This window comes from Triticum aestivum, chromosome 6A (genome assembly GCF_018294505.1).
Source record: "Triticum aestivum cultivar Chinese Spring chromosome 6A, IWGSC CS RefSeq v2.1, whole genome shotgun sequence".
NCBI classification, from domain to species: Eukaryota; Viridiplantae; Streptophyta; class Magnoliopsida; order Poales; family Poaceae; genus Triticum; species Triticum aestivum.
Genome location: NC_057809.1, coordinates 499238584 through 499248020, shown reverse-complemented (window position 1 = coordinate 499248020; position 9437 = coordinate 499238584).

The window sequence follows — 9437 nt, the reverse complement described above, 5'->3', positions numbered from 1 at the left end:
CGCGGGAAGGGCCGACCTTGGGCCCGAGCGGGCCTCGGCGGGAGTGGCGGCGGCGATGTGGGCACGCGCCACGTGGTGGCGTGGGACTGGCCCGGGGGGGCGGCGAACGTGTCCGGTTAGGCGGCGGACATGTCCGTCGGCGGCGGGGAGATTTTTTTTAGGGTTAGGGGGGAGAGGATCCGCGAATTTGGAATGCGGGTGTATATATAGGCATAGGGGGAGCTAGGAGAGTCCAAATGAGGTGCGGTTTTCGGCCACGCGATCGTGATCGAACGATCTAGATGATGGAGCAGAGTTAGGTGGGTTTTGGGCCAAATTGGAGGGGTGTTGGGCTGCAACACACACGAGGCCTTTTCGGTCCCTCGGTTAACCGTTGGAGTATCAAATGAAGTCCAAATGATACGAAACTTGACAGGCGGTCTACCGGTAGTAAACCAAGGCCGCTTGGCAAGTCTCGGTCCAATCCAGAAATATTTAATCCCCACACACGAAAGAAAGCTAGAAATGACCACCGGAGGAGAACGAAGCGCCGGAATGCAAAACGGACAACGGGGAAAATGCTCGAATGCATGAGACGAACACGTATGCAAATGCAACACATGATGACATGATATGATATGCATGACAACGACAACAACACACGGAGACAAAACCCAAACCCGAGGAAATAAATATAACTTAACGCCGGAAACGGCAAGAGTTGGAGTACAAATAGGGAAAGTTATATCCGGGGTGTTACAACACTCCACCACTACGAAAGGATCTCATCCCGAGATCTAGGACTGAAAGAACGCCGGGTACTTAGAACGGAGGTGATCCTCGCGTTCCCATGTAGCTTCACAGTCGGAATGGTGTGACCACTTGACTTTGAGAAATTTGATTGACTTGTTGCGAGTCTTGCGTTCAGTCTCTTCAAGAATAGCAACTGGGTGCTCATGATAAGAGAGATCTTCTTGGAGCTCAATGTCCTCGAAGTTGAAAGTGCGGTCAGGAGTCTTGAAGCACTTTCGAAGCTGAGAGACATGGAACACGTCATGAACATTTGCAAAGTTTGAAGGAAGCTCGAGTTGATAGGCGAGGTCGACTCTCTTGCTAACAATCTTGAAAGGTCCCACGTATCTGGGGGCAAGCTTCCCTTTGATACCGAAGCGACGAGTACCTTTCATAGGAGAGACACGGAGGTAAACATGATCTCCGATCTCGAAAGCCAAATCACGGTGCTTACTATCATAGTAGCTCTTCTGACGGGATTGGGCTGCTTTGAGGTTATCACGAATGACTTTGCACATTTCTTCCGCCTCTGTGATTAAGTCATTACCCAAAAGCTGACGTTCATCGGTTTCCGACCAGTTGAGAGGGGTACGGCACTTCCTGCCATACAGAATTTCGAATGGGGCCTTGCCCGAACTTGCTTGAAAACTGTTGTTGTAGGAGAATTCAGCATAAGGAAGACAATCCTCCCACTTCATGCCGAAGGAGATCACACAAGCCCTGAGCATATCTTCAAGAATCTGGTTGACACGCTCGACTTGACCGCTAGTTTGAGGATGGAATGCTGTGCTGAAGCGGATGTTCGTTCCCATGGCCTTCTGAAAAGAATCCCAAAACTTCGAGGTAAAGATGCTGCCACGGTCTAAAGAGATCACTTGAGGAATACCGTGCAGAGAAACAATTCGAGAGGTATAGAGTTCCGCCAATTGAGCTGCAGTGATCGACTCTTTGATAGGCAGAAAGTGAGCCACTTTGGTGAGTTTGTCGATGACAACGAATATAGCATCATTGCCACGCTTGGACTGTGGAAACCCAGTCACGAAGTCCATCTCAATGTGGTCAAACTTCCATTCTGGAATAGCAAGAGGTTGGAGGAGACCAGCTGGCCTTTGGTGTTCTGCCTTCACTCTTCTGCAGACATCACATTCATTCATGAATTGAGCGATCTCGCGCTTCATTCGAGTCCACCAATAAGCTTGCTTGGGGTCCTGATACATCTTCGTGCTCCCAGGGTGGATGGAGAGGAGAGAATTGTGAGCCTCGTTCAAGATCACTTTACGAAGGTCACCTTTGGGTACAACAATACGATCCTCGAAGAAGAGAGTGTCCTTGTCATCAAGGCGGTAGCACTTGTACTTGGACTGACTCTTGGCAATCCCAATCTTCACCTTTTTCACCATAGCATCAAGAAGCTGGGCTTGGCAAATCTGGTCTTCTAAGGTAGGAGAGACTTGAAGGTTGGCGAGGAAACCTTGAGGAACAACTTGCAGATTAAGTTTGCGGAAAGCTTCACAAAGCTCGGGTTGATAAGGCTTGAGAATCAGACTGTTGCAGTAAGCTTTCCTGCTCAATGCGTCAGCAATCACATTAGCCTTGCCTGGAGTATACTCAATACTCGGATTATACTCTTGAATCATTTCGACCCATCGAGTTTGCCTGAGGTTGAGATTAGGCTGAGTGAAGATGTACTTGAGACTCTTGTGATCAGTGAAAATGTCCACTTTTCTTCCCAATAGAAGATGTCTCCAAGTCAAAAGAGCATGCACAACTGCTGCCAACTCGAGATCATGAGTGGGGTAGTTCTTCTCATTAGGCTTCAACTGGCGAGAGGTATAAGCAACAACTTTCTTCTCTTGCATCAATACTGCGCCAAGACCTTGGAGAGAGGCATCACAAAAGACCTCGTACGGTTTGGATTCATCAGGCGGAGTCAGAACTGGAGCAGTGATCAATTTCTCTTTCAAAGTGTTGAAAGCAATGTCACACTCCGGAGACCAAACGTACTTGACGTGCTTCTGAAGAAGATTTGAGAGAGGCTTCGCGATCTTAGAAAAGTTTTCAACGAATCTTCGGCAATAGCTTGCGAGACCAAGGAAGCTACGGAGTTGCTTCACGTTCTGAGGAGGTTCCCAATTCACAATTGCAGACACCTTCTCAGAAGTCACGGCAATGCCCTTGGCAGAGATGATATGACCAAGATAAAGAACCTCATCAAGCCAAAATTCACACTTGGAGAACTTGGCGTAGAACTGATGTTCTCTGAGCTTATCAAGATCCAAACGCAAGTGCTTGGCATGATCTTCCTTGTTCTTCGAGAAAACCAGAATGTCGTCGAGATAGACCAAAACGAAGTCATTGGTGTAGGCGTTGAAGATGAAGTTCATCATGCGAGAGAACGTCGGAGGAGCGTTGACAAGGCCAAAAGACATGACGGTGTATTCATATGAACCAAAGCTTGTCCTGAAAGCCGTCTTGGGAATATCTTGCTCACGGATTCGAATCTGATGATAACCCATACGGAGATCAAGCTTGGAGAATACTTGGGCACCTTTGAGTTGTTCGAACAGCTCATTGATGTTGGGAAGTGGGTATTTGTTCTTGATGGTCTTCTTGTTCACTGGACGGTAATCAACACAAAGTTGGTCCGTTCCATCCTTCTTCTTCACAAAAAGAACACCACAACCCCACGAAAAAGAACTAGGCCGGATGAGACCCATTTTCTCTTGAATATCGAGTTGCTTCTTCAGCTCCTTCAACTCTTCAGGTCCGAGCTTGTAAGGACGCTTGCACACAGGTTCCGTGCCAGGCTCAAGATCAATAACGAATTCAACTGGCCGGTGCGGAGGCATTCCTGGAAGCTCTTCTGTAAAGACGTCTTGATATTCGCAAACGACTAGAATTTGTGAGATAGCGTCAAATTCACCCTTCTCATTGAGAGAAAACAGACGGATAGTATCATCACGAGCGGCAAAGACAATTACATCCTCAGACGAATGAGTCAATTGAATCTGCCTGGCAGCACAATCAAGATGCGCCTTGTGCTTAGAAAGCCAATCCATTCCGAAAATAAGATCAATATCTGAGTTACCAAGAACCACCGGAGAAGAGAGAAACTTGTAGTCACCCAACGTGATAGAGACATCCGGGACGCAATTGTTAGAAGTCATTTGCTTGCCCGGAGACACAATCTTCAACGGAACAGGAATCCTTTCGGTCACAAAATCATGCTTGGCCACATATGGAGTTGAAATAAAAGAAAGCGATGCACCAGTGTCAAAAAGAACTTTAGCTGGAATATCGTTAACAGGAAGGTTACCCATAATCACATCTGGTGAGTCCTCTGCCTGAGCTGCATTCAGCAAATTGACCTTGGCATGCTTGGGTTTATGCTTGACCACAGTTGTACTTGCCGATCTGACAGGAGGAGGAGGAGGAAGACGCCTCTGGTTGAAACACTTGTTGGCATAGTGACCCTTCTATTGGCACTTGTTGCACGTGACCTCTGAAAGCGGACGGTGATACGGAGCACTCGATCTTGGAGCTTGAGACGAAGTCTTGTTCTGAAAGCTAGGGTTGGGTGGGTGGGAAGATCCACTGCCACCTTTGCTCTTCTGCTGATACGGCTGACGAAACGGAGGAGGAGGAAGCCAATACTTATGCTGCTTGGCCACTTGAGTAGAGGAAGAAGGAGTAACATCTCTGGCTCGCTTCTTGGAAGCATCACACCTCAACTGAGCAGCCTCTTGCTTTAGTGCCATGTTGTAGAACTCATCGTATCTCAAGGGCTCAAAGAGAACAAGAGCTAGCTGAATTTCTTCTCTGAGACCACCCCTGAACTGGTATATCATGCTCTTCTCATCAGGGACGTCCTGCTTGGCAAAGCGGGCGAGCTTCTGGAACAACTTGTTGTAGTCATAGACAGACAATGAGCCTTGCTTCAGATTGCGGAATTCCTCACGCTTACTTTCAACCACGCTCTGAGGAATATGATGAGCTCGGAAATCTCGACGGAAATAATCCCAAGTGATAACACGTCCACCTCTGGAATCCTTGTACTGCTGGAACCATTCTGCAGCTTGGTCTTTGAGTTGGAAGGAAGCGAACTTGACAAAGTCCTCAGGCCTGACGTTACTGCACTCGAAATGCTTACACAGATCCACAAGCCAATCGTCAGCATCGGTTGCCTCAACACAATTGCTGAAAGTCTTTGGCCCGTTAGCAAGGAACTGGTTGAGTGTAGCAAAGTGATTCTGATTGCTGCCTTGATTCCCTTGACTGCCTTGATTGCGCTCTTGAAGAATTTGCATGATCAACTATGTGTTTGCATTGGTTGCGGCCATCACAGCTTGCCATGCCTCCGGAGGAGGGGGAGGTGGTGGCGGATCAGGATTAGGAATCGTGCGCATTGGAGGAGCCATCCTGAAGAGGTTGACCACCATTACCACATTGATAGACAAATATTGAAGCTGAATCCAACGGAATGAAAATTGCAACATATAGTCTTCACATCCGAACAAAATGAACGAATGCATTCCTCTTGAAATGGTCACATATCCATAAATTGAGAAGCCATGTAGAATTAAGGTAGAGAAATAAATCAACAAGGTACAGATCAAGAACGAATAATCGGTAAGAAATCCCAATCTCAAACCAATATTCGTGGAAGAAGAACTAGAGCTACAAGAATTCCCACCTATGAAACTCCCGAACCTTTCCGGTTATGCAATCAGGTATTGGGGATACAGGGGAAGCATAATATCTCACCCAAATCTAGCAAATCCTACATCCAGCTGTATCCATCCTTCAACACATAACCAAGAAACCTTCGGAAAGCATCTACCTCAACCTTCGAAAAGCATCCGTTATATAAGTTATGGCGATACTCCCGAACTCCCACCCCAGTACTGGGTGTTGTCGAGGTTACCTCACCAACGAACTGCATAAAAGAGATTTTTGATGTCAGCGTACTAAACTCAGGTATTCCAGAATTGCAACGATAAAATTATGATGACAACACCTCAGAGCTCAACTCCCTGGGACACTTCCACTAAACCCCTGACAGGAGGCACCAAGACAATGTTCTCATCATAAAACCATCGGAACGATTCCAAGATACCCACATGATCCTAAAAAAATTAGTGAAATTTGAGAAGAGAAGAGTCAAAACTCTACGTCAGGATGCCTTACCAGAGCGATGAGGAGACTGGGAAGTAAAAAGAATTCGTAATCTCTTCGATATATAATTCCTAAAAGACTCAAAACATTTTTCTAGACACAACTCGGCCGCTAAAAAAACGATCAAGCAATGGGGATCCTAAGGTCGGGGAAGGCTCTGATTACCAACTTCTAACACCCTCGATGCGACTATAGCTCCCACGTGTCGAGGCACGACTTAGAGACATAATCGCATTAAAGGCATATGTCGCAAGCTAGGAAATCTTCACAGCATCCCATGTAATATAAATAATAAAGGGGAGATAACAATAGTTGGCTTACACTCTCCACGTCAATCAAGTACATAAATAACATTACATCGCCCAAACACTCATGGCCCGACTACGGCGCCAAAATAAAAGAGAACCCAACATGCGACAACGGTCCCGTTCACCCCCAACTGGGCACCACTACTGATCATCGGGAAAGGAAACGTAGTAACATTGAGAGTCTTCGTCGAACTCCCACTTGAGCTCATACGCGTCTCCTGGAGCGGAGTCATCAGGCCCTGCATCTGGTGTAATAGTAATCTGTGAGCCACAGGGACTCAGCAATCTCGCACCCTTGCGATCAAGACTATTTAAGCTTATAGGTATGGCAAGGTAAAAAAATATGTGGAGCTGCAGCAAGTGACTAGCAAGTATGGTGGCTAACTTATTCGCAAAAGAGAGCGAGAAGAGGAGGCAAAGCACGAGCGAGAAACTAGAGAGCAACCTGCACAAACATTACTCCAACACCGTGTCCATTTCCCGGACTCCACCGAGAAGAGGCCATCACGGTAACACACTCGGTTGATTCATTTTAGTTAAGTTAAGGTTCAAGTTATCTACAACCGGACATTAACAAATTCCCATCTGCCCATAACCGCGGGCACGGCTTTCGAAAGTTCAAATCCCTGCAGGGGAGTCCCAACTTAGCCCATGACAAGCTCTCACGGTCAACGAAGGAATAGACCTCCTCCCAAGACGTTTCGATCAGACTCGGTATCTCGGTAATTCAAGACACTTCGACAGGTTAAAACAAATCCAGCAACACCGCCCGAATGCGCCGACAAATCCCGATAGGAGCTGCACATATCTCTTTCTCAGGGCACACTCAGATGAACACTACGTACAACTAAAACCAACCCTCAAGTTGCCCCGAGGTGGCGCTGCAAGTGGCTCTATTTGGACCAACACTCAGAGGAGCACTGGCCCAGGGGGGTTTAGAATGAGATGACCCTCGGGCTCTAGAAACCCAGGGGAAAAAGAGGCTAGGTGGCAAATGGTAAAACCAAGGTTGGGCATTGCTGGAAAAGCTTTAATCAAGGCGAACTATCAAGGGGTTCCCATTATAACCCAACCGCGTAAGGAACGCAAAATCCGAGAACATAACACCGATATGACGGAAACTAGGGCGGAAAGAGTGGAACAAAACACTAGGCGAGAGGCCGAGCCTTCCACCATTTACCAAGTGTATAGATGCATTAAGATAACAAGATAAAATAATGATATCCCAACAAGTAAATAAAAGATGTTCCAACAAGGAACGGCCTCCAATCTTCACCTGCAACTAGCAACGCTTTAAGAGGGGCTGAGCAAAGCGGTAACATAGCCAATCAATGGTTTGCTAGGACAATGGTTGGTTAGAGGTTTGACATGGAAATTTGGGAGGCTTGCAAGCAAATGGTAGGCATCGTAGCAATGGCATGGCAAAGAGCGAGCAAACTAGCATAGCACAGATAGTAGTGATTTCGAGGGTATGATCATCTTGCATGCACAGTTGTCAGAGTTGCCTGGATCCTCGAAAGCAAACTCAACGGGCTCCTCTTTAGCGAACTCGTCTCCCGGCTCTACCCAAACAAGACAAACAAGCAACAAGGATACAATCAACCACGTGCAAACTCAAACAACACAATGCAAAGATGATATGCTTTGCGGGATGCGATGCGGGATGCAAAATGCAAGATATGACAGGAAATGCATGAACCAGGCCTCAAATTGGAAAACCAAGTGTGCCACTGGAAAGATGAGATGAAATCGCTTGAAAACGATATAAAGAACGCCGGAATCGGAGTTACGGTTTGGAAATGGCAAGCGATTCAAAAATGACACCGGTCTGCGATTTACAGCAAGTAGGCATCTAAATACAATGAAATGAACATGCTACAGCATGCAAACATGACAACAAAATACATGGCAGGGATGCACACAAGATGCTTAACAAAAGTCTAGCACTGAGCTACGGCCAAATCATCCATTAACAGGTTCAAACAAGCATGGAAAAAATGCAAATGACAAACAGATCTCAGACTTAGTGAAATTAACACTTGTCTGGAATTTCAGATCAGGTAGCCCGCTTCGGAGCAACAAAACTACATGCTACAGGATCTGAACATGGCAAAGTAAAGCATGGCATGGAGCTACTCAAAGAGCTTAAAAAAAGTCCCTTAGTGACCTTGAGCCAAAAGGGATCAGAAAATACAATTGCTAGCATGTGAACATAGCAAATATATAATCTGTTTTCATACTTAGAGAAAAACTGACACATGCTGAAATATAACTCAAGTAGGCATGTTTACGAGCTCGATGCGCTCACTACGGTGCAAGTCATGGCAAGACAAGCATACATCTATCAAGAAGGCACAAAATTAAAGCTAGACATGGCAAGAACAATAGCATAGCATGCACATATCAACTACAACATCACCGGCAAAATTGCAAACAAGTTGACAATCTGCCCAGATTCACAAAGTAGCAAAAGTAGAGCTCGATTGACTCAAGCTAGGTTGCTCCATAATTGCAAACAAAGACATGGATGGATAGGGCACTACAATATTAACAAAACATCCTCACTGACCATCCTCAAAAGAGGCACGGATCACTAAGAAACAACAAGAACATATGGCATCATGAGATAAACAGCTCCAGGACTTGGTGAAATTACTAAGTCCCTGAAAACAGAATTAGCAAGTGCACCACTTTGCAAGCTTGCACAAGTCACCACACACATCCTAAAAATACATGGGTTGCACCTCTGCAGAGATGAAAAAACCCTTGACAAAATATATGTAGAGCACATGGGCCTACCATGCATACAAAAATCATGGCAAAAAAGACATGCAAATGGAGTAGCAGATCTGACAATTATCTCAAGTAGCCCTCTTCTAACAGCATTTCGGGCATCAAGATAAACTCAAATGAAAATGATGCAATAGAATGAAATGATGTACTCTCTGAGATGAACATTTTGATATGCTATATGCATGAATTGGATCCACGGATGCAAAGTTACGAAGCCGTGAACATGAGCACTTGAACTGAAAATTTCGGGACTTAGACAAAAAATATCACCCTAGGGTTACTGTTCACCGGATCTAGATCTGCATGCAAAACGAGGTTAGACGGAGCTCTCGCCGGAGCTCACTGTAGCAGGCCGGGCCGGCGGGTGAGGAGGTGGCCGGAGCGGGGCGG